General features: G+C 41.5%; 1 protein-coding gene across 1 annotated transcript in view; it reads left to right on the forward strand.

Annotated features, from left to right (window-relative positions):
• Window positions 1-27,225, forward strand: part of Sema3e (sema domain, immunoglobulin domain (Ig), short basic domain, secreted, (semaphorin) 3E) — a gene marked incomplete at its 3' end in the record, with an annotated part of 98,238 nt that overhangs the window by 21,989 nt on the left and 49,024 nt on the right.

Raw genomic sequence — 27,225 nt, forward strand, 5'->3', positions numbered from 1 at the left:
TTCTTGTGAAAGAAAGCTGCACTAAGGCAGGGGCTTTGAAGATGTGTGTGGGGACAAAGGCAAAGTCACAGAGTGAAGGATGTGAAATTCCTTTATTGTTTCCTGGGATTGGTCCATAGCTCTTCTCTTGAAAAGAAAAATACCTTCCTCCATGAAAGCACTGTACGGATGAGGGGTGGATGGGTGGGTCCTCGCGGGATTTGTGTGCCCAGTGTGGGAGAATGTGAGGCTTGAGGGCACACACTTTGGCATACAGACCACTGCCTCACTATATTTTCTCAGTGTAATTTTAATGCACTCAGATACCTCTCTTCCTGTGTGCAGACTGAATTAGTCATGCAAACGTGTTTTGCACCAAAGAAATTTTTAAGTGTACTTTATGATTGTTAGCATATGATTTTGAAGTTTCCATATTATTTGTTTCAAAATCGTAAGAGATACACAAAGACCCCTAGGAGAGTACAGATCTCTTTTAAAATACATTAAAAACTGTATCAATACCATATTCTCACCAAGGCAGTAGACATTTGAACTTTATGGGCAGGAAATTATATATTTTTAGTTGCTCCTACAAACATTTTGAAATATATCTGTAAGAAATTATTGTTTAGATTACTAAAGTATTAAAAGTTACTGATATAATTGTTTTCTCTTATACAACTGAGATCAATATAACCAAACATTTCTATTCTTTATATTTTACAGAGGAATACACATATCTTTGCTTGAAAACTGTTTTCTTTAATGCCAACTCTTGTTTCAAGCCTGTAAAACTCTAATGATTTTCAAATTTGTTCTTTCAGTGAGTTTCTACTAGATCTCTATTTCTGTTTGTTTAGCTAAAATCATCATTGTAAGTTAAAAAAGTAAAGATACTACTTTAAACATAATTTGTAAACCTTAGTCATTTAAATGAAATAAGGGTATGAAATGTGCATTTGTACTTGGCAATGTTTATACTTTACAGATGATTCTTGGTTAACAAGAATAACCAAATTTAATTTCTACCAAGTTATTTTTATAAACCTTGTTGGTCACATGTTGTGAGGGTCTCTCTAATTTCCTGATTCACTTATGTGAAAATGACGGAAATGTTTTGTTGATTTCAAAATTACGATAATTTTTCAACATGATGAATTCAAATAAGTGACTAGAAGATAATGAATACTGCATTATGAAGTTAGGTTTGTTTTATTTTGGTGTCAAGTTTTTATTCTTCAGAGTACGTGATATATAAATATAAATATATTGAAAATGTAGTAGAGATTTAAGAACAATAAAAGTGGAGAGTATCTACAGTTAATTCTATTTCTTAGTAGGGAGACCAGGGATGCATTATACACCGGAATAGGTATTAAAAGTTAAGTGTGAAGGAGAGAACTATTTACACTAAAGTGGTAGCTATCGTATGTATCACTAGTTCTTTTAAAAGAAGACCATTTTCCTGTGTGGGTACAAAAGGCATTTCAAATCTCATTATTTATAATTTAGGGCTGGAAGACTTAAGGAGTACCCAGTCCTTTGAAAGGGATCACGTATCTTGTCCATTGGGATCTCAGTCCTTTTGTACACTGTTTCTTCTGCTTTCCACACCGAAATAAGAGGGCATTTTCAGTGTGGCTGATGAAACGCAGCGCTCGGACCCCCGCGGCGCTGCAAGGTGAGCCGCACTTTCCTCAGAAGCTTGCGGTCTGATAGCTTTGTGATTTTTAGAAAAATTCCCCAGAGTTATTTAAAAATGCCTCAGAATAGAGGGATTGTTCCTTCAGGCCTTTCTGTCCTGTCAATCTTATTAGTGGGAGCTGGGTAACCGGCTTTCCGGGGGGAAGGAAAACAGGATTCCTGTGCTATTTTTGTGTCTGAGAAGGAGGGGACTCAGCCCTGGCGGGCGGGCAACTGCCTCAGGACCCTCACCTGCGGCTCCAGCTCTGCACCATCTCTGTGTGTGGCCCCGTCCTGCCCTGCGCAGCTGTCCCTGAGCAGAGAGACCCGCGGAGGCAGGTGACTGTGTGTCTAGGGCAGCTTTCCTCCTGCGCCGGGGGCGGACGCGTGGGGAGGCTGAAGCTGAGCCAGACCTGTAACTAATTAAAGAGCTGGAGGCCACTCCGCGGCGAGCAGAGTGCATTCCGCTCCAGCAATCTCTTTCTTCCCTAGAAAATGTGAGTGCAGAGAAGGCACCCATGAAATAACAAGTGTGCGTGTTCTGGAGCCACCTGCTCTGCCCACCTTCTCCATGGCACTGCTGTTGCTGCTTTTGTGGCCTGGCACACGCAGTGCTTTGTGGACGGTCACAGATCTGTGTTTAGTGTGATGCCCACGTGTCATCCACGTCGATGGCTGCCCAGCATTGCCACCTACACTTCCTGCAGGGATGGTGTTGGGAGGGCAGCGGCAGGTGGTGCCTGGCATGGCAGCACCTCGAGGGTACAGGAGTGAGGTCCTCCCGGCCGCAGCTGGGCAAGCACCGCGTCTGCCTCTTTCCTTTGATCGGCCGTCGCACACTGGCAGCCATATGCCCAGCTCAGCTCACAGATGTCCTTTGTTTGTCGCAGCCAGTGTCTCTTGTTTGTTTTCTTTGAAAGTGCTTACATTTTAAAGCCAGTTGGTTTCACACGGTAAATTGCGATTTCCATTGGACCCACATGAAAAGCTCAGTGGGGGCCAAGTAGCCGCGCCCTCGTCCACACATGGGGCACAGGCTTGGCGCTGGCCCACGCTCCACGCCAATACTCGGGCCCTCAGCTTGCCATGCTCACAGGCGCTGGCATTTGATCCTCAAACCAGAAGGAGGACCCCTCCCCCAGCCTGCGGTGCTGATGCCAGTGTCTCTGTGCTGGCCACTGGCTGGAGGGTGGACGGAGGCAGGGATGGAGGAGTGCGTTTCATGGATTCGTACAGTGATGTGAAACTCCTAGGAACCTACAAGTTCAGATTCAGCTCCTTCTGTCGTCATCACAATATATAAACACTTTGGTTAAGTCTGTTGAGTTTTTAAACTGGGTAAAGTGATATGTAAAAGAATCTGCAAGTTCCCCTCTCCACTTTCTTTTCTTTAATTGTATAAATTCTGCCTACTTTTGGAAAAGCTTGGTAGCAATGGAATGTCCGTTTGTTTGTCTTTTTTGGTCTTTAAAACATAAGTGAAGTATAACATAAAGAGCAGAAACATTCTTTAGTTATCTTTTTTTGTTAATATATAAAATGTATGAATGAAGTGTTCTTTTTTTAAAAAAAAAACAACACCTGGGATTAGTTTTGAAAAAGGGAACACATTTGTATAATGGACACCCAAGTCTCTGCCCTATCCCTTCCCCATTACTATGTACATAAATAACCACTAGTCTGATTTTTATCTCTGTACATTACTTTTGCTACACTTAGAATTTCATATAAATGAATCATACAACATGTATTTTTTGTAGGTTTTTTTTTGCTCAGTAATATGTTAAGATTCATTTGTGTTGTACAGCCTTAGTTCATGTGTTCCTACTGTGCAGTGCTTCTTTCTGTGGAGTGAACTCGGTTTACCCCTCATCCTTTCTCTGGTCATTGGGATTGTTTGCAGCAGTTGTGCCATTGTGATCCCACCGTTCAGAGCATCTTGGTCCATGCCGGTTGGGGATCATGTGCATATATGTTTTCTCAGTGCACTCCAGGATGGAATCGCTCAGTCTCAGAGGAGGCAAATGCTCAGTGTTAGTAAATCCTCCGGAACAGTTTTCGAGTCAGTATACCACTTTCAAGGCTACCAGAAAATGTGTATGTTTTCTGCTTACCCTACACTCTGCAGCAACACTTAACATTGTCTGCCTTTCTACTGGCTGTTCTAATGGATGTGTGGTGGTAGCACACAGGAGTTTTAATTAAGAAAGTTGAACACATTTTGATATGCTTAGTAATTTTTGAGTCACTTTGATTTGAAGCCTTCAGTGTGCCACTTAAGGGTGGTTTTGTATTTTCCAAATTGGTTTGTTGGGGATTAAATGTAAAAATACTGAGTTCAGTGTTCAGTATGAAGAAAATAGTCAGCAGGCATTTCCTAGTGAAAGGTAGGTATTATCATGATCCTTTTAAGGAGAAAAGTTTAAATAAAAGTTACACTAATGATGTAGGGGAAAGAAACTTCCAACCTGCTAGATGTCTGATATGAGTTCATATTCTCTAAAATTGAAGAATGAATTATAGGAACAATGGTGGTTAAGAGCAGACTATATTTATTGGGGGAAAGAAAGCTTCTGTCTGACAGAGGGACAGAAGGGGGCCTGAGTGGGTTGCCAAGGACCCTGCCTTTTTTAGGGAATTTTATAGAGCAAATCCATGATGTGAGGCAGATTCATGATGCAAAAAATGGGAAATCCCAAGGTGGGCATGAGGTGGGACAAAACTATAGTCAGCCAATAAGGTGATGAGTATCATTGCTCAGGTAAAATTGATTAAATTGAGATCAAATGAGGAAGCGAGTCACGTAGCAAGTGGGTATCAATACAGAGCGGGCTTTTCTGGTAGGGGACTGGGTTAGTGACTCTTCCTGGCTTTGTAAGGTGATTGATACCTAGTTAGAATATCACTCCCTGATTTTTATTCTTAGGAAGTTTATGGGTGCATTTGCTTCATCTTGTGTCTTGAGATCTGCCCTCAGCAGAGGAACTTGTCTCTCCCATGTTTGCAAAGCATCTCCTCTTCTGTACTGGCTCCTTCAAGGGCCCAGCCCTACCTGACTGCCTATGATATTTTATCTAACTTAGCTACCTATAACACTAAGATTTGGGGGAACTGTGGAAAGCAGGAGTATGATTACATTTAAGGAACTGGTGAGAACAAAAGCACAAGGAGTGGAACGAAGCCAGCATTTCCTGATTGTTTTTTTTTTTTTGGGTTTTTCTCCGGTACCGGGAACCGAACTCACGACCTTGCGCTTGCCAGGCAGGCGCTTTTGCCGCTGAGCTAAATCCCCAGCCCCCTGATTGTGATATTTAACCTCCTGACAATCAAGTCGAGTCCAGGAAAAATGATGTATTACAGAGTTCTTGGCATAAGCTTTGGACTCAGAAATAGAGTTTCAGTTTTACCTCTGAAATTTAACAATATATATGTGATTAGGATTCAATGCTATTGTCTTTATAGAGTTGATAGTACTGTATTTACATATACATTTAAATTAATTCAGTATAAAATAAGATCACAAAACCTAAAAGATTTTTAAACATCTATTGCTACAATCACATATAGAATAGTCCTTAGTCCTGCAGTAAATTAAGGGCCTAATAAAAAGTAGTTATTTTTATGAACTTTTCCATTTTGGGGCTTTGAGATATAAATGTGACACAATTTTTGTATGAAGAATATCAAGAATATAATGAACATAGTGTAAGGTGAGTACCTTGGTTATTCTTCTTTTGTTACAGAGGCAAAATATCTGCTGCCCAAAATTAAGGAAGAAAAGGTTTATTTAGCTTACAGTTTGTGGAGGTTTCAATCCATACTTGGCTGGCTCCAAGGCAGTGTGGCACATGGCAGAGGGCAACAGTTCATGGCAGGTTGAAAACAGCAAATGCAAGAAGAGCAAAAGGAAGGAGCAGTGGCAAGCAGCCTCTTTCCCTCCCTTACTTTGCAAACTACCCACCCCAGGGGCAGGTGTAGCAGTCACATCCATAACTGCAGCATTTGACCAAGAATCAATCATAAACTCTAGAAACCCGTCCCATGACTGCATGAGGATTTGGGGGGACATGCAGACACAAACCATAACAGTGAGAGTATAGTATACAGAATAATCTCCAAAGGACAGCAGGAATATTCTACAGATGGACTTTGTACCTTAGGTCAAAGTGCTTTCATCAGAATTTCTCACTCTCAGGCCTGTAACAGTGAGACAACTAGAAGATTGATTTTCTTTTTGCAATGGCTGTTGGAATGGTGAACATGTTGTTGCTGCTGCCTTAGGCTACTTTGTCGTGGAAATAATGTCATATAGGTTGTTTTTGAGTTTTGTTCTGAAAGGATCTTGAGAAATATTGAAAAATTTGTCTTAAGTTATTAAAATCCTCCACCTCCAATGATCAAATTGCTATTCACTGAAATTAATTATAAAAGAAAACATATTATACTGGTGGAATTTCTTGTTTTCAAGTATATTTCAATTTAAAATTTGAGTAATGCTAGGAAATTAAGTAATATATTGACTTCTTAGCACCAACTTGAATATTATGAGTGTAGTCAGGTTAAATCAGCCGTAAAGTCAACCATAGACTGTTGCGAACTCACACACATGGTATGGAACAGACGTCCATAGACTTAAATTTGGTAGCCTAATTAAAATATTGGCTCAGTTAACATTAGTTGCTTATTCTAGAATGGCAAGCAGAACTTTGTCAGGTTTTTAAAACTTCCCCCAAGGAAATTAAATCATATTTTAAATGCAAGTAAAGTCTTACTTCACTCATGGATTGTGTTAACTGAGTTTCCTGGAAACTTTGCTTTGGGTGTTTGTGTAGACAGAATGGCTGGGAGAGAGGAAAGAAATGCAGGTGTTCAGAAGGAAGCCAGGATTCTTGATGCACTGCTTATCACGTCCTTTTCCTAGAAGTAAGTGAAGAACAGAGTCGTTGAAGAAACCCTACCAGGACGATGTTACTTCCTATTCTGCTGCTGGGAAATCCCCGTGGGTGGCAGGGCACTTACTGGTTACCTGTCTCCTCTCCCTTCTTGCTTTTGGATCGTAAGTGGCACTAAGAGCACAGATTCCCCGTTTTCCTCTCTGTTCTCCTAAGTACCTCTTCTACTTTGCACTCTGAGTAAACAAAGCTTTGCGGGGTGTCTGCCCTTTTTTTCAGCAACAGCTTGTTTCTTCTATCATGAAAACGTGAACTGCACTTTTGTGCGTCCAGCCCTCCTATCTGACTTATTTGGCAGACTTAGTCGTTGTACTGATTCATGTGTGTGATGAATCCATTGACACACAGATTCTGGGTTCTTTCCGGGACAGAATGCTGGAAGGACTTTAGGTAGGTGTGGTCTCGCCCCAGCTCAGCCTCTAAGTTGTTGTCCTTCTCAGGACTACTCTCGAGGTGAGATGGGGGCGGGTTAATGTGGTGGAAAGGATGCGGGCTTCAGGACTGCACAGTGCAACTTCAAATTCGGATTCTGCGACCCGCTCTCCATGTGGGCTTGGTCATTACCCACTCCCTTCAACCTCAGTCTCCTCACCTGTGAAAAGAAGTCTGTCTTAATACCTAACTTGAGAGAATGAGATGGATTTTCTGAGGTCCTATGTGGGAAGCAGCGGCTGCCCTAGCACTGGAATGGATTAAGTGCATGTACTATGTTAACTGTAGCTGTAATGCTGCTTAGGAAATTCTTAACTCTCAATATTTAAAATATATTCCAGAAAGCAAATGAAGGCCATAAGCTAAAAATCTGCAACTTCTCCCTCTTTTTCACATCTAAGTTTAAATATTTGAGGTTACATGTTTGTTTTTTCAGAAAAAGAACTTGCTGGTCTCTTTGTGATCATCTATTCCATCTGATAATGTCTTTTACCTTCTTTATTATTTTAATCCACCAAATATCCTTTCCATTTCTTTCCATTCCCTTTGCTTCCAATGTACAAAATGCGCTCTAAAATTCTTCATTCTAAGGCAAAATTAAAGGAGTTACAGGTGATTACAGGAGTTGTGCCTTTGGTCCATGTTCTCTTACACTGTACGAAGACAAAGTCCTCCTGAACTCTTCTCTGCCTTCAAGTTGCTTTCTGAGCCCCTGCCCCATCCTCCCCTCTTGACGCCCTGAGTGAGCGGTCACTGGAGGCCGTCTGTACACACTCCACACCCTGTTACCCTGCACCCCAGGGGCACCCATCACACTGCTGAAACAGTGCCCATCATTTTACCCGGGAACTTCGAGCTGCCACATTCATAGCTTCGTCATCTCGTCATCTTGTGCTGTGTCTCTGCTGCACTGGACAGTATTTGGAATTCTGAAGTAGAGGTTTTCCTTTTTCAGTTTTTAGAGGGACCCCTCCCCACTGTTTAAAAATTCTCTTCCAAGATTTTAACATTGGTGATTACAGGAGTTCTGCCTTTGGTCCATGTTCTCTTACACTGTACATGTTCCTTAGAATCCGCGTTTCCACTTGCCTCTGCCGACTCCCATGTCTCACCCTCCTCTGGATCTCTATCCAGATAGAGCACTGCGTGTGTACCCACTACAGCCACCAGGAGGAAGACGGGTCCGCACTGTCTTCACAACTCCCTTGTCCTAAGGAAAAGACCAGTCATGCGGTTGCGGTCACAGAGACGTTTCATTCTCCACTGCCCGCACTTTGCCCTTGTCGACACACACGGGGAAGGCTCTTGCCCTGCACTCTGTACGGGGCTGGAACTCCTACGAGACTCAAATCACACGTCAGATCCCCTGCAATGCTTAGCGTGGCTCTTTGGGGTGAAGTTAATTAGTTTTCATTTGGATTTTAATTGTACTTCAGGCCAACCTTAATTATGAATCACTATTTCTTTGTGAGTGCCAGAGTGTCTTGGGAGGAGGCTGCCAAGTTTATCTCTGGATCTTTATGTCCTAGCAGCAAAAAACGTTCAGTACACACACACACACACACACACACACACACACACGCACACACACACACACACAATGAGCATAGAGTCAGACTTGTTGTTTTTCTAGTTTTTTCTTTGATGTCAATCTATAAAATATATCTCTGAATAGAATTGAGCAGTGGGTTTATTTTTTAAATTTAAGGCAAGGCATGACCAAGCATTTAGATAATTAAATGTTTTAGAAGTTCAAGTCACTATTTCTAAAGATTCAAGAAGATCACCCACGTGCAAGTATAGGTATAGGCATATGTAATATAAACGTGTACACATATATGATAATCTTTCCTGACTGTTTGCTCCTCCATAGTTCCCTCTTCCATTTTACTAACTTATCAATTACCATGGAGATTTTTACTTTTTGGAGCGTATCTTCAATGAAATGCTTTGATTTGCGCCCCGATAATCTCCCTGCACCCAGCATCTGCCAGAGGCTACATACAGCACACCTTGCTGGGAAGAAGGCAGCGCTGTTGGAGAAGCCGTTCCTGCTCCTCTTGCTGGGATCCGCCAGCCCCGGGCCAGTCGTGGCGCTGTGATGCGCTGTTCACGTTCACACGCACCTTTTTCCTGTGGAGCGGCTCCTCCGTGTCTAAGTGTCCGGATGTCTGTCTGTGAACTCTAGCCCAGCCCTTGCAGTCCTACTCCTGGGTTTACCTGCTTGCAGAACCCAGCACCCGGTCCACGTCTGCACGCGTTCTGCACCCAGCCGCCCGCGCCCTGCCTCTTGCTGAATCTGTGCGGCTGTGGGCCGTACTCGCTACCTCTGCCCTGTCGGCCTTGCAGGGTTGGTCCTGTCTCCTTTTCCTCTTTTCGGGCTCTGCAATCATGCGGGTCTCCGCCCACCCGACAGCCTCACGTGCCTGAAGTTCTCCTGTCCCCCCCCTCTCCTCCGAGGCCTCTTCACTCCTGACTGCTCTCGGGGATCCCCTGCTCTAGGTCTTCACTGCTTTCTGAGCCCAGCCAGACCCCGAGAGGGCTCTGTGGGCAGACACAGGGCTCCAGAGCAAGGATACTTCATTTCCACCCTAAAACAGGGAAAGCTGCCGTCAGCACAGTGACTCCCACACTTGGGCAAAGAGATACGTTATCAACCATTAGAAGACTTATAAGAACACACTTGTGATTGACTTCCATTCCTCAGTGGGAGAGTAAAAAAGTCAGTAAGAACAAAAAAGCAAAAGAAAACTATTGAAAAGCTTAGATTAAGCTCGATAATAAAAGCTTGTGTATTTAAAGATGCATCATAAAAGATTTAAAGCGTAAGACACGGGATGAAGAAGCAGTTGCAGTAAGTGGTCAACATTTACATCCTGAACGCTAAAGAGTCCATAAATCATTAAAAATACAACCAGAACACAATCATAATCAGTATACATGGACATAAGATAATTGCAAAAGGGTGGATATGTGTCTTACTAAATCCGTAAAACATGCATGCTAATTAAACATCCACTGCACAGTATATAAATATCTGCTATAAACATCCACTATTGTTCACTCTTTTCAATAAATTTATCTAAGACTTTTTGCCCAAGCGTACATTCTTGTACCCAGCACTAACAGAATTGGCAGCTGCTGTCCTTCTCTTCCCCAGCCCAGGCACCCTCCCTCATCCGTCCCAGTCCCTATTCTTCACCAGGGTCCTAAAAGGGGGCTGCAGTGCACGGGGTCCTTGCTGCTGTCCGGCGCCCAGCACAAAACTTCCTGATCCATCCAGGTGGTTCTCAGTGTCAAATTTGCATCCTCTTTTGCTTCCAGTGAGTGTCAGGGATGTGTCGGGCTGCTTGTCCACTCACCCACTGAGGGACATGTGCACCTTTTACAGCTTTGGGAGATTATCTAAAATTTAATCCAAAATGTAGAAGGACAAATTCTAAGATGGCCCCAGGAACCCACACCCTTGTGTAATCCATTCCCTTTCATGGGCAGAACCTGTGACTTGCTTCCTTCCAGTAAAACTGACAGGTGATGGGGTAGCACTTCTGAGATGAGGGAAGGGATTTGCGGAATTAGTCCCCAGTTGCCCTTGAACTACACAACATTAAACTTTGTCACAGAGGGTGCCGAAGCACATTCTAGAAGAAGACTTATGTTCCCAGGGCTGCTTCCTTCCCCAGCCTCTGGACACCCCTTTCCCTCCCTGCCCCGTGCACTGGCTTTCTTCAGAGTTAAGTGATGTACAGCTTCGTCCAGCTGGTGCCGAATGGTGTGGGTCTGCATCCTGATCACCCAGGGCACTGCTCCACACGGCCGCCCTTGGCCCTGGCATGCACAGATCCAGGAAGCTTGGCTCCACTACTCAAGGAGCCAGCCAGGCTGAGCTGACAAATGCCCTAGACTCCACAGAGAGAGCGCTCCAACCCCGTGTTCCTGCAGCATCCACCAGCACCCTAACACTCTGTAGAACCCCAGAATGGTTCTGCTTGCCCTCAGCTGTGACCCGGCCCTGACCGAGAGCTCCTTGATCAGCTCCCCGCTCCAGGGCTGTAACCACCACTCCTCGACAGTCACAAACCTTCCAAAATGTCCCCCTCAGCCCTTGGAGGGTTTTTACATTTATCCTAGCATCACTTAATTGCTTGTATTAAACAGATCCCCCTTAATTTTCTGAGTTGTTCTTTGTCTTTGATTCGGATCCACCTGATAAAAAGAATAACATCCTCCTCTGCCTCTTCAGAATCACCTCTTTGCCAATTTCCTGTTGCACTAAATCAAAGACTTCCCAAAAGGAAAGGGAAGATTACATCACATACTCTGAGAGCTGCCATGTGCTGGAGCCCGCAGACAGTTTAATAGCAAGGTTGTGGGCTCAGAATCCAGCTTTGTGCTGCTTGACAGCAGTGCCCAGCCCACGGGATGATGACAGGCATTCCGTGGTGAGGTTAACTGGCGAGTGTCTCATGGGGTCCCGGCAGGACCCTGCTGAGGTCTTCTGCTGCAGCAGAATTGCAGCCAGTCTCTCTCGTGTTAGGCACTGGGTCCTCCACACCTGGGGCTTGGGAGAGCACTTAGAAAATGGCCTGGTAGACAGCAAATGTGCCCTTGTCAGCTGCCACTGCCATCCACAGTTGCATGTACTCACAGTGCCACCACCTCTCTCCTTTCAGTGGTTGGTATCTTAACTTCTCCAGCAGCAGCACCTGTCATCGTCACACGTTGGTTCAAAAGTCTGCATTCTGGTCCTATTATATCTTTTTCAGACACGTTTTTAATTATTTTCTGTCATTATTTAAAAAGCATCCACACTGGAAATCACAGATGAAGTTTATGGTCTCCTTAAAATCCCATCCTGTTCACTCATTTCTTCTGCGTGCCTCACTCTTTCATCTTTTACCTTTGCTTAAAATATTACTTAGCCTAGCTTTGCTCCAAGCTAAGTGGCACAATCCTTTGGGCTGTATCTATAAGCTATTATTCTAGCCTAGTTTGTTCTTTCTTCTTTGTGCCAAAATGATTACTGTCTTCCAAAGCACCACTAGCTTCCTTACACTTTCCCCTAGCTTTTCAATCAAGCAGTGTCTCTGCTGTCAAACCAATCTTGCCAGCCGAGAAGTCTACAAAATCACAACTCACCACTGCCCACTGAGTGTGGACTTCCCAGCTCCTGTCTCCGACAGACAGCCAGTGTCCTTTTCTGTTGGCTCTAGCACTCTTTCTCTAGTCTTCTTTTCCTCCTGCTTACTTGTTTTTCCTGTATGTGTTTGCCCCCGTCAACCCAGAGAACTTCCTGCTTCCCTACACATCCTTCCCCCAAAGCCTTGAACAGAACGATTTGTCTCTGTGTAGAACACCTTCCCATGTGTTCAGGGCACAGACTCCCGGGAAGTAGCTCCCTCTTAGTCTCTGTCACAAGATTGAATGTGCTTCCTACCAGCTTTGCATCTCAGAAACTTGATTTGTAAAACGAGGATAAAATGCCGTGTCTCCTAGCAGCAGTGCAGTAAGTGCACAGCAACCCCCAAGGCAGGGAAAATAATCCCAGTATTCCACCTCAGCCAACTGGCACTTTTCTTTCTTCAGAAGAACATCTCAGAGTAACACCATTTCTCCTCCAAACCCAAGAGAGAGGCTGGAAATCGGTTTCCGTGTTCTGTGGCTGTCTTGACGCTTAACACTTCGTTAGGGGCAGTGCTCACATCAAGGCCTTCACTGTACTGACTGTGCTTCCGTCTTCAGCCTGGACAGCAGCTTCTGCCTGTGGTGAGCATCAGGAGCACCACTGTCCATTTAAAGATTTGTGATGAGCAATGAAAGCGAACAAGCATTTTACGTCTTGTACAGAACCCTGCAGAAGTTAGAGAGTGCATCACGGTGCTGTGCGCAGAGGAGGGAAGTGCACCTTGAACTGAAAAACAAATGCTGTCCCATAAAGCGTGTATCTGGTACTGTCCATTCGGCATTCTTTAACACCATTCAGAGGATTCTACTAAACACACTGGTTACCGGATTGTTAGCTAGTGTATTTCTGTTCTACTTTATGATATACTAAGGCATGTGCCTTAGAATAATCCTACAATGAAATAAAACATTTAACACACCTTAGTGTGTCCCTTTTATACCTATGTTCATGCCAGTTGTTGTGGGTGGCTAAAATAGGAAATTGGTACAGTGCCTGCCTGGCAAGGGCAAGGTCTTGAGTTCAATTTCTGGGGAAGACAGAAAGAAAGAGAGGGGAGGGGAGAGAGAGAGAGAGAGAGAGAGAGAAAGAGACAGAGAGAGAGAGAGAGACAGAGAGAGAGACAGAGACAGAGAGACAGAGAGACAGAGAGACAGAGAGAGAAAGCAAGCAAGCAAGCTGGAAGTGACCAGAAAGCAGGAGCTGTAGACACGGGCAATGGAGCGGCTTCCGCTTCAAGTACATAACTTGACTGTGACCGTAGAGCTGTACAGTTGGAAAGCACCATCGGCTTTGAAAATAATGTGGAAATAGTATTCTGTAAGTAGATATGCACAGACAGAGCAAGATAAAACCACTTTCTTATCCACATGTTTCTTCTTTCCCTGAGAGAAAGCCAGGAAGCCTTTCACCTCCGCCGATCACGAAAGGCTTAGCCCATTAACCTCTTTCTCCAGAGCGTCTTTTGTTGATGCGATCAGCTCTGTGGTTTCAGCCAGGGCTGAGCGACCGCGCAGCTGTTACAGAAAGCGTCCCGTCTGCGCCGCGCAGATGGCGGGTTCATTTTTCCTTTCACCAGGCGTTCCTTTCTCTCCTCTGCACACAGGACTGGGCTGCTTTGCGGCTGTGTGGACTCAATCAGCAGCGGGCGCGCTCAGGACCAAGGAGTTTTCAAATGTGCCCAAGTGGAAGGGAGCAGGGAGCGGGGCTGGGAACTGTGCGGTGGACTCTGCATGCTAAAGTGGGCTGAGGGCTCCCTCCCTGGAAAACGAGATATTCGCACTCTTATAAAAAGCACCTTTTCCTCCCAAAATAATTTTCATTCTTGCTCCATTCTGTGTGTTCAGATTGACAGCGTAGCACCAGAAGAGAAAATCTGATCTTCCAGCTAAGGTGGGGTCAAGGTCTTTCTTCTTCTGCCGGTGTGCAAATATCCAAATAACTACTCCATCCTTCTGTCAAATATTTGAAAATGCAGATGCATGTTCATTTAGCAGTATCACTAGCACTTCCCTACATGTTTAACATATTAAGTGATGAACACTTTATCACCGTATAAAAGTTACATGCATCATATATTTATCTAAGAAACAGAGGCAATAATTTAACTCAGCTCCTTAGTGACCGTGTTGTAGCAATTATTGTCCACAGTGCACAGGAAATGGGGCTGGGGATTTAGCTCAGCGGCACAGCGCCTGCCTGGAAAGCGCGAGGTTGTGAGTTCGATTCCCGGTACTGGAAAAAACCAAAACCAAAACCAAAAAAAAAAAGGACCACAATGCATAGGAAATGTCATCAGTTAAGTACTTGTTTACACTAAGCAAATTACTACTACGTCATTTCTTCAAAACCCGCTCTAAATTACATAAACAGGAATCGTTCCTCTGTAACTGGTAAAATGTTGCAGTCACAATCACTAAACTTCTTGGTGTTTTATCAAGAAGCTGAAATGGCAGCATCTATCTAGACCATGAGGCCAGTTATAATAACACTTTATTTTCTTCTGCCCTTTCTACGTGGAGACCTGCTGTGAACGTGGTGTAATTTATTTATGTAAAGGGATTCGAGGTAAGCTACTTATGTATTGTAGTGTATGGTGGGATGCTATTTTTGTTCTACATGAATAGTAAATTTGAAATTGGTGGAGGCTGACCAGCCAGATAAGGGATTTTTTATCCCATTAAGTTGGATTTTTTCCCCCAAGATCAAACACAGACGATCAAAACATAAATGAATCAAACTAATAGCTGCATTTGTAATCATAAGACTGCCTGTGTTGATTTTTTCAAATATTACACTTATTTTCTCAATCTCAGAGCTACACATTTAATTATAACATTTTCTAGTCCAGCCTTATATGATATTTCCTTCAAATATTGCCACTATCCAACTGTTTATATTCTTGGGCTTATTTCAGTCTACTGCAGATGTTATGCTTGTGCTGGCCCACCTTTGCCCAGGAGCTACTGCTTAAATCTTTCTGACATCAGCCCAATTTTACTGATGGTTTTCTTGCTTTCTTAAATGGAAAACATTCCAAGCTTACTTTGGACATTCATGACTGCAGACCTGAGATGGGGCACTTCTCCAAGTAATGCTGGTTTGTTTATGCAGGAAATGTTATTTGGACACCACAGCCCTGGTGCTCTCCACCTCTTGGTTTAATTTTTGTTCACATTTCACACATTATGCTTGAGTGTTGTTTCATGCTGCGGGTCACGTGGGTTCCTTCTCTCCGAGCTGCTCTTCTCTTTCACTTTCTGATTTGAACTTGCATTGATTTGTAAGAGTTAATTATGGATAGGGAGAAAGGAAAGCCTTTGTTTCTTTTTTCTGTGCCTCTACATTTAAGTAAGAAATGTGCTTTTGTGGATGTTGAACGTTTTTCTTTAGATTTTGAAGTTGTTGGATTTATTAATATTTATTTTCTGTGTTCTAGATTGCATTCTTTATTTCAAAAATGATTTTCCAAAGCCAAGGTTTCATACAAAATCTTTATGTACTCTATTTTCCTATTATTTTTACAATTATATTTCTTGTCTTTAAATTGTTGATTAATCTGGAATTTGACTACAGGGCTGCAGGACATGAGGTAGTAATCAAACTTTATTTTTTTCCAGATGGCAATCCAGTTGTCCAAACACCATTTATTGAATAATCCATCACTTATCCGTAGTGCTTTGAAATACTATCTGTATTAATGTGCATTCTTATATTAGGCTCTTAAAATACAGAACAAAATTTTAAAGTTAATTATAGAACAAAAACAAATTAGTGAATACTTAGAGAAAAAACAGAAGTTATGCACCATTGGGTTCAATATAAAATATTTGATTGTAAACTCTTAGATTTATAAGACATCAACTTTCTTTCATACATGGTTATATCATGAAATTTCCTAGTTCTCACAACAGTCACAGGAGAGAGGAGCACATAAATCTTCTTTTCTTTACATTTTGAAGTTATTGGATTTATTAATATTTTATCTTATTCTAGATTGCATGCTTTATTTCTAAAACCATTTAACAAGCCCAAGGTTTTATACAAAATTTTTATGTACTGCATTTTCCTATTATTTTTATAATTATATTTCTTTTTTTTTTTTTTCCTGTACTGGGAATTGAACTTTCGACCTTGCCCTTACCAGGCAGGCGCTGTGCCGCTGAGCTAAATCCCCAGCTCCTATAATTATATTTCTTTCTCTTTTTTATACAAGTGATGACACTGAGGTTGATGGAGGTTATAGAATGTAGGGCTAAACCAGAAAGTTTATCATATCCAACATGGGTTAACTTTGTAAAATACCTTGGTTCTTATCTCTCTTCTCATTCTTCTTTATCGTCCTATTACTCTTCTCGCAGGTTTATGAGAAAAAGTATCAGACAACATTTTATTTTCTTATCATGGCCCATCTTTATGATTCATATGTGTATATAAACACATACATATCATGTATATAATTTTTGTACACATATATACACATCATGTATGTATGTAAGAACACAGGAAAGAAACACCATAAAACATGATATGTAACTTTTGACAATGAGTTGCATCATGTAGAACTCAATATTCCATCTGGAAGTTACATATTGATAACTATAGCACTGATGTTACGATTCCTATTTACAGTACTAAACCGTGCAATATCAGTACATCAGTACAAAACTCGGTACATCAGTATGAAATTTCACATCAGTGTAATACATACAAAGAAAATGTCTAATTGAATTTATCTTTAAAGGTAGGATGAATTTAATTGAAAATGAGAATAGAAGAAAAAGGAAAATGATCAAAGATTCCAAATTCTGGGAAAAAGATAACCAAATATAAAAGTATACAAAAGATAAAACAAAGTGAACAAAGGTATAGCTATAGTTAGTGCTATCTCCCAGGTTTGTGAGAATTGGAAGAGGTGCTTTGTGTAAAACCTCCCTAGTTGAAATAAAGTAAATAAATCCAACTGATTATCATTATTAGAGAAGAATGTATATTAAGTTTAAAAATAACATGTGTAATAATACATATTTTGGAAGGTTAAAGTTATACTTCGAAGGTATACTTCGTATTTTAAAGTTATATATTTATTTTTAATTGACATAAAAATATGATATATACATTTATAAAGAAGGAAGACAAATACAACAGACATGAAGATGTAATATACACATTTATAAGAGAGGAAGAAAAACATTTACTTAATAATTTTAAAGGTTTTTTATGCTAATTAAGGTGTACAAGAATATAAAGAATTTTACTTAAACTGTGGTATGTATAGGATAGCCTCCAGAACAAAATAACTTCACTCTATGTATGTCAATAGCTACATCTAATATTCTTCTTGTGAATGAAAGGTTTTTTGATCAATTTAATTGTTTTCTAGGGACCAGTTTGCAGTTTTTTGTTGGAGTTAGGTATATACCAGACCCTAGGGAATTGTTGATTTCAGGTTATTTCAGTATTTACTTGAATGGAAGTTCTCAAATGTATTGTTAGAATTTTAAATACCATTTACAAGTAAATGAAAAATATATTTTCCTATATTTTAATAGATTTTTATATAAAAATGTTAAGTATAGAAATAGAATACTCATGGAATATTCAATTTAATTTTCCAAAAATAAGAGGTTAGACTGGGGTCATAATATACTTTTCCAGTGAAACATATTTAACTGTTCTTATAACTAGCTTTAATAAATGCTGCAGACGTACAGATATTTTGGAGCTACATCTTCAAGTTTTTAAATCTTTTTGTATCCTTTTACATTTGGTTAATTTTTCCACAATTTCAAAAAATTTTTCCTTTTTCTTCCATCTTTGTTTTCAATTAAATTCATGCTTGGCACCTCTCAAGGTCTTGTTTAAACTTTTAGCTTCGAAGTTTTAGAAATTTGTAAATTCTGAACTGTGTCTTCTGGAAAAGAAGGAAGAGCTTAGAATCCCACCAGTGTTTCCATGTGTACTTTTAGGGGACAGGTATTTTGGGAGCGTCCGGGAACAAAACCTTCTTTACCTACTAATTCAAAAGAAGCTGCTGACCTAACTGAAAACCCTGCTAGCACTGAAGCGCTGTGGCTGCGTTCGGGACGCTGTGCTTGGCAGCTTGACAGAAGTGGAGCGGTGACAAGAGCCTGGGGTCACGACGTCTGCTGCGGGCCGGGGTCAACGCAGGCGGCAGCTGCGGCCCAGCTGTGGCTCCTACCCTGGGCTCACGGACCGCACGCAGAGAGACGCGCCTCCAGGAGGCCGCCCGAGCCTCTGTGACGATGGCAGCTTCCAAAATAGATCCTGTTCCTAAACTATAATATACGTTCTTCTCCGATAGTGATAATCACTTGGTTTTTAACTGCTTTGCTTCACGGAGTTTTTACACAGATCGCATCTTCCAATTCTCATAACAAACCTGGAGGCAGCAGTACGATGCCCGCACGGCCTTGTGCCCATGAGGGTTGGCAGCGGGCTGAGTTCAAATATGCACCTGCATTTTTAATATACAAGTTATTTCCATATATATCCACAATTATGCATAGTATACGATGGCCATTTTTCTGATGAAATCATTTTACTGGAAATATCTGGTAAAAAAACCTTCAGTACTTGCTCAAAATTTCAATATAAGCATAATTCAAAACTCCAAAGCCACAAGGAGATGTAAATGAATAGCAAAATTTTCACAAACTGCTGTTCTGATCCCAGTCCCAAACACTGCACAAAAATATTTGGTGGGAGGTGTAAAGATTTCTGAAACAATAAAATAAAATAAAGGCTATCCATTGTGTAGTATGACTTACCGTAACTTTCTAACCAATCTCTGTTGGTGGACACGTATGTTGGATATATTTTCCCTTGCAAACAATTTAACAGTGAAAGCTTTGCACATTTTTCTTGGTATCAAACAGATTTTAGGCAGGAACATTTCTAGGTCGGAGGGTCAATCTCTACATTGTTGATAAACAATTCCATCTTCAAAGTCATTGCATTATTTAATACTTTGGAAAAGCATGTATGATTGCCTGGCTTCCTGTGCATGTGTGTGGAAACACACACACATTTTGATTCATTTGGTTAATAATGTTTTTAAGACCTTTGACATTTATTGTTATACTGCTTTCCAAAAAGTAATGCCATTTGAACTTTCATCAGCAACTTATAACCACATATTTTCAACATTCTTTCACTCATATGCATGACTATACACACATGTGTAAAATGTTTTCCTGTTTTGGTAGTCAATAATAATTCTTTACTTGGCTTATTAATAATTGCATTAATAATAATGGCTTCCTCTCAGGTACATTCCACCTATACTTCACACCCATTTATCCATCACTGTGTGAGAAACCACTCTAAGGCTCTTATGAAAAGCAGCACACCAGTTCGTGGACCAAGGTTGCAGCTGGCCCCGGGAAGGTGCTTAGATCTGAGCTACAATGCCCAGGGCCCGGCCGCAGGCTGGAGTCTCCTGGAAGCTGCTCTCCTCTCTGGCAGGTGTCCTGTAATGAAAGGCTTTGGTCGGCACCACAGCTCCCCATCATATACCCCCATCAGTTTTTCTTGTTTTGTTTTGTCTTTTTGAGACAGGGTCTCACTATGCAGTTCAGGCTGGCCTAGAACTCACTTTGTGAGTTCAAGCTGGCTTTCAAACTCACAGTGATCCTCCTGCCTCAGGCTCCTGAGTGCTGAGATTACAGGTGTGCGCCTCCAGCCCTGCTTACCCCCACCATATGCTGAGACATGGCCTCACCAGGTGGCTTGCACTCCTCACAGCCAGGGGGCTGGGTGCAAGAGGCAGCATCCCCCAAAATATCCCATCTTCATGGGAAGTGAATAGGTGCAGACACAGAGAGCACCATGCACAAGGAGATCATCGTGATGCTTGACTGAAAACATCATCAGTCGCACCACATTTCTCACACATTATTGAGTTTGAATATTTCCTCACATTTGCCAGCTATAAGCTCATCATTGCAATAATTGATCAATACCAATTGCCAATGCTGTCATTCATAAATTACCCCTCAGTACACCTGCTTGATTTGCTAGGGCTTTTCCTATAACAAAGATGATAATCCTTAGTCATATTATCTTTGAATTTTCTACCCTTACCTTTGTAGAGTGTTTTCAACTAAAATTAAGCTACATTCATTTCTTTCCCATAAAAAATGAAATGCTCAAATTTTTAAGGCTCTTTGGTGATTTTCTTTCTAAATCTCAAGTAAAGAGATGCATTCCTTTTCAAGATATTATTTTATTTCTACCACTGAAGTATTTGGAAGTATTTGCCTAATATATGCTGAATGCTAAAATAGATGCTATTAGAATATAGTTAATAAATTGATTAATGTCTTAGTTACTTTTCTCGTTGCTAAGGCAAAATCCCCAGCACTCCGAGTTAAAGAGGAAGGGTTTATTGGCTTAGTTCATAGGAGTTTTGGTCCATTACTGGCTGGCTCCAAGGTAGGGTGGCACATGGCAGAGGGGCAATCATGCGTAGTGGCCAGAAGGTAGGAAAAGCAGCAGGGACCTTAACAGCATCTTCATACCCCTTTCACATTCTGTCTAGGCCACTTGGATTAGGGCCATGGCAAACCGCTCTGTGGACTGATCTAGTAACCACACACCCTTAATCCCTGCATCACACACTCTACAGTCAGCCACCTCTGAGAAAGCCCCACTAAGACTGCAGGAGGCTTTGGGGGACGTCTAGACACAAACCATAAGCATTAATAAAAATTTGTATCATACTGTAATATATATTAATTGGGTCAGCTCTTCATTTTGGCTATTTGTCACACTGTCAATACGGACACTATTTTGCTTGTTATGGGACTTACAGCATTCATCATGCTTCTAAACTCAATATTGAATGAATGTTTGGAACAGACTAGAGTTCTTAAAAGTTTGCTATATTATTATTGTTATTATATCATATAATATTATAATGTATATTATATATTATATCAATATATAATATACATTATAATATTATTGTGTTACATTATTATTATTGCATTATGGTTAGATTATTTATAAATCTATCCACAAATGCAATGGGAATAATGCTGTAAGAGACAGCATAGTTCATGAGAGTCGTTTTGGTGGGGGAAGTCTTGAAAAATACCAGGAAAGGCATTTTTGGAGACCGTGTTCTCATAAGTAAGTAAGAGTATGTGTTATAGGGAAGAGGAATAGTGGAATTCCCTTTCCACAGAGGCAGAGCATCATTCATGGAAGAGCTGTGCGTGCTGGAGGCATAGACCTTTGAAAGAAGCTCAGTCAAGCTGTGCTCCTGGAGTGCGGCTAGTGTGGTGGGAGTCAGGAGGGACAGGTCCTGTAGGTCAGCCTGTGTTGACCACAGACCATCATGGAGGCCTTTGGAAGACTTGCCTGACTGTTTCTGAGAAGATGATGAGGACGAGGTGCTCAGCATACTGCTGCTTTGTAGTCAAAGCGGGCTTCAAGGAAACATCATGAAGTCCAAAGACACCGGACACTGAGTCGTCTTACCCCACAGGCAGGGGCATCAGCTTACCTGTCTGTCAGCAATGCCAGCAAGACTGCCTGCAGCTGGGCAACAAACACGGATATAGGAGCTAGAAGACGCTGTTGGAGACATGCAAAACATCGCCCTGCCTCCGATTTCCTCACCTGTAAGAAGAAAATAGTATTTCCGTTTCTGAAAAATATTACTCTGAAGAGAAAACAACATAACACCTGCAAAAGTACTTCTTAAATTCTGAATTATAATACAAACGCAACATTTTTAGAGAAGCATGAAAAGAAAGCAATAGAAATGTGGAACTATTAAAGTCAAAATATTTACTCACAATGTTACTTCCTTCTGATTTTTTTCTGCTTGTTTATTCATTTTTTGGGATGATTTCAAATGTTCTTCAGTAAATATTTTATTGCTTGGCAGAAGGAAAACAAATGGTACACTGACTCACACTCAAAATTAATTTGTGATGCATAATATTGAATAGCTGTTATATAAAGAATCACAGTGCATATTGTAGTAATTTATTCTAGATATCCATAAATCAAATCTGCATTTTGTTTGTTTTCCACTGTTGACAGAAATGTGTGTAATGAACCTTGTGTATTTTACTACTTCTCCCACTAATACTAGTTAATAGAGTAAATGATGATTTATTTTTTCTATATTTATGGTATTTTAGTTTTCTTTCAATATCTCTCAGGACATCCCGGTGACAATGAGAACAAGCATGCCAGTATTAATACGTGAAGCTAATTTATTAACAAGAACCACTTTATTTCATTAGCATTGCATTTAACACTTGATTTCCAGTGACTCGGCCCTCCTGAATGAAGCTCACTGCAGGCTCGCTGGGTTCCAAGGGCCCCTCTTGAAGTCACAGAGGAGAATTCTCCTGGCAAGAGCTGCCATTTACACTCTAGAGACAATGTTGTGCTGTGTGCGCGAGGCTCCTGCATTAACGAGCTACGTGTCCTTTATTCACAAGCTCAGAGGAAGACCTACTGGGAAATCCCCCACATCACACTGGACCAAAAGTACAACCCACATGTGAAGACTGGCAATGCCTTGTAAATGTAAACCACCCTACTCCGGCAGAGATCCCAGCTGTTAAAACACAGATAATGGAAACCCAGTGTAAGTTGTGACCGATGTTCTCAGTAGGGTTAAACTTCAACATCACACATTGCGTGAACCATAAACACGATTGCTTCAGGGTCACTGGCAATGTCACCACGCCTTGAGTTTTCTGGTTGGTTTGGTAGCTGAATTCCAGTTCATGGAAGAAAATTGCATTACTTGCCTTTTAGTATTTTATTGGATTGTATATACACTACATGTGCATTTCAGACTACCATGAAGTCCCAAACTGATATGAGGAGCTTTGCTCTTCAAAATGTAGTTAATTTTGAAGTTAACTTTACCTCTACAAAGAAAGTGACAGAATTTAAGGGCTGCTTGCTTTCTATCATAATAATAGGACTATCTGGTCCAGGGTACTACTTTTTCTCTTTTCTACTTTTTAAAAATTAACACAACTCTGTTGTTTAAAGTTGCAAAATATTACACTGAGCCCAGAGGGATTAAGATGAACTCGACTGATGTGTCTTCTTGTCGCAAGTAGCTTTGACAGTTAAAGAAAGTTCCTGCTCCAAAATCATGGCTCAAAGGATCAATTCAGTTATACAAAACTATTTTAAAACTAAAGTCAGTTATTTTCAAAACTGAAGAGCCTAGTCTTGAAGTCTGACAACAAACAGCACCGTATGAAACAATATTTTACTTCACCCCTGCCCCAAAGCATTCATGTGACAAAAGAAAGTTTTCAGTAACAAATAAATGCATTCCTTGCTCTACCTGCACGTGTCCTTCCGGCTGTATGCTGTCATTAGCAAAGCCTCTGAGGATAAAATGAATCTTCTTTAAATTCTTTAGGCTTTGGTTTTACTTTTTAATAATTTCTATGAGTCATTAAGTTGTTTTATATTTACCTGAAACTTGATATATTGATCTTGGCAAGAGTCCATCAGAAATTGTAAAACTATGTGTAAATACTGTATATCTTCTTTTGGAGGAGGTTTGGGTTTTTTTCCCCGGTACCGGGAATCGAACTCATGACCTTGTGCCTGCCAGGCAAGTGCTGTGCCGCTGAGCTAAACCCCCAGCCCCCTAAATACTGTATCTCTTTCTTGAATAGCTGGGAAAATTAAGAACATTATCTTTCCTTTAGTTATTTTAACATCCTAATATGTCTTACTAAAGCCACAGACTATGAAAATAGACACAAGCTAGAGCCATAATTTTGCTATATATTTCTTCAAGAAAACTTGCAAAATATAGCATAAGAATGTGTTCAGAAGGTCTGATTTCAAGTTGACATGATTACCTACAGCTATGTTTCATGAATTGTTTTAGATTCACAATAAACAAGCATCAAGCAAGAAAAAGGAAAGAAAATGATTTATTTCTGTAAATGTACCATTTATTCAAACATAAGTAGTTATTCCTTTGTGACAGATATTTTTATTTAATATAGGAGACTCAAAATAAATCCCACTCGGTCAGTTTCCTCACAGAGTTGCCGCATATCAGTAGGGGAAATGGACAACTATAATTCCAGGTGGGAAATGTTGTAAAAGAAGGTTCTGTTGACCCAAGAATTCATAGGGTGCTATAGACACAGAAAGGGGTCTGAGGACAGGTAGGCAAATGTTAGGTGAGGATTCTGGAGATGTTGAGGTAAATCTGCAGTTTTGAGGTTATTTTGACATTATTATTCTAACACACTGATGAGCCCAAAAGAGATACTTAGAAACCTGAAAGTTTAGAATGGCTGGCACACGGATGGCCGGAGTACAAAGTCCCCTGTGTAAAATCCATAGGACTTAGACTGGAAGAAGCAGGAAGGCAATGAGAGAGTTCATGCAGGGGAATAAATAGAAATTCATGGTTCTGAAAGAACCACTTGGCAGTCAAGTGGGGATCGCAGCTGGAAGCAGGGACCTGCCCAGGAGGCTGGTGCTACAATTGAGGTGATAAGCGGGACAAGTGGGGTGATGCCAGGGGACAGGCGGCAGTGTAAAATGCTGAAAAAAAGAGCAGAGAAACTCTAGAGCAGTGCATATTTCAGGCAATTTTACAGGAACAGTAGAGAGAGGGAGTTTAGGGCTTGGTTTTATTACCGAGTCCCCAGTACTAGGCTCAGGTACTAGGGTGCAGAAGAGAGTGAACACTTTGGGATTTGGGTTTTATTTTGTTTTCATTTCTTTAAACACAGAAGTGGGGGGGACGTACTGTTGCAGTAGACATGGGGTGTGAAGCTCTCCTTCAAGTATGGACAGATTGCATGTGAGGGTGCCTGACTAGCTGCTCAAAGAGATTACAGAAAGACAGCTAGAGAAACGTCAATTATTGGCAATTTTAAGGATTAGCTAAAGCCATTCACTGGTTGTCAGTGATTGTTTTATATTCTTCAATTTTTATTTTTAAAATTGAATTATCAGTTATTGGCATAGTAATATTGCTATTCTAGTGACTGCAGATGTATTTACTTTATTATTTCTTTTAGAAATTATTTGTAAACTGACACATACAAAGTCCTTGGGAGTGCCCCGTGATGCTATGAACAAGTGTAGATCATAACGTAGCGGTCCCTATTCTTGCATAGTCTTCTCCAGTGGTGATCAGTAGGCTGCACTCAGGCAGGGAAGACAGGAAACGGGTGAGAGGACGCTGCATTTTTAAAAAATAAAAGGGCTGTGACTCTGGGGCTGCGTGGGGCTAGAGGGTGTCGATGCTACTGTGAATGAGCTCATAGGGTCTGGAAGGGTAGAAAGCAGCGGTCGGTCGGTCAGCAGCTCCCACTCGCAGCTGTCCTGGGTAATGAGGTCCCCGGTGTGAGGTGAGGGCTGCAGGCCGGTGGATCTGAGGAGGGGCCACCCGTAAGAGCATGGATGGACAGCAGGACGCAGGCATAGGCTATGCGAGAGCCCAGCCAGGCAGTGACTGGAGGGGACACAGCCGTCACTAAGAATGCGTGGGTGTTCAGTATTAGTGCTCATGTATTCTTGTCAAATCTGAGGTTTATAAGCATATGACTTTTCAAACATTCAAATCAGTGTACATATCACATAGACTGGTATTTCATAAATAAAAGTTTCTGAATGATTCTGGTTCCACTTATTTATTTGTAAAATGTTAGGATTTTGGGTTTCCTGGTGAATCAAGTTTCCTGTTGACTTAATCAACCTCTCCCTAAAGGAGGTATCCCAGGTGCCAATATACTGGGCGCTCATTACCACAGACACATTCTGAAATCTACAAGTGAGCAGTGTCCTCAGGATCCTAGATTATGATGTCTGCTTAGGAAAAATTATCACTTTGCTAACAACTGTGCCTATTTCCCTTACCCGCACTCTGAGGTTCTCCATAGTGTAGGAGTCTTGTCAGTTCGCATTTTTGGTTTCTTTTACTACTTGACAGCTTCGATGTAGACAAATGCATTGCACTCCCTTAAATAAATGAGCACTGCACTGCTTTACCCCTCACTTTGAATTTTGGTACCTAAGGGATCTCAGTACTGTGCATCCATTTGATAAAGCAACTTCATCGGTAAGTAGAGATGAAAAGTTGAGCATTGTTGTTAACCTGTAGAAAGCCTTGATTTCAAACAGTTTAATCTCTCTCTCCTGAGCTTTCAATGGTCCTGACATTTGACGGTATTGGAGCAAATAGAAAATGTATATGTTACCTACTATTCTTTTTCAAAAATTTTATGAAGTAGCTGTGATTGAAGAGGCAAACAGGTGTCAGATCCGTATGCTTCATCTCTCCCTCCATATAACGCTGTGGACCTGTGCTGCACGTTTGAGTGAAATCTTCCAGACAGACCTATGATCCCTTCTCATTTGGACAAAACAGTGTTGTTGCCTTTGCAAATTGCCATCTATATGAAGTGAACACAGACATTTCTCAACTTACTGCCTTTCGTGCTTTCTACTTTGTGGCGTGTAACTGAAGAGATAAAACTCTGTGGCTAGACATACCGATTTAGCCACACCTCAGCAGAGGCCACATTAGGGCTTCCTCCGTGCTTCAAATCCAGGGACAGGACTGGAGGGTCACAGCGGTCAGCAGAAGTCAGCACTTACTGGAAGGTTTTCAAATAGCAGTATCAGGGTAGAGATTTGGGAACATTGTAGAGAGAAGGACAGTGTGTCAGATAAGAAAGGAAGACCAAGCCAGAACAAATGATGTGCAGAAAACATAGGATGACCAGCAAGGTTAAGACGTAGTCCCAAAGGAGAGCCCCAAGTTCCAGTGGCCACTCTGCACTCGGGGTTGTGCGCAGGCTCCTGACTCCGCTGCCAGGGTTCTTCACCGGCACCATGGTGAGCAGCAGCAGCAGCAGCTTCTACTGCACATTAGCTTTTCTTCTACAAACTTTCAAAAGTGACACTTACTGTTACTTTCCTAAATAACTTGCTTGCACTTACTGGAGG

Source organism: Chinchilla lanigera, unplaced genomic scaffold (assembly GCF_000276665.1).
Source record: "Chinchilla lanigera isolate Chin_1 unplaced genomic scaffold, ChiLan1.0 scaffold00009, whole genome shotgun sequence".
NCBI classification, from domain to species: domain Eukaryota; kingdom Metazoa; phylum Chordata; class Mammalia; order Rodentia; family Chinchillidae; genus Chinchilla; species Chinchilla lanigera.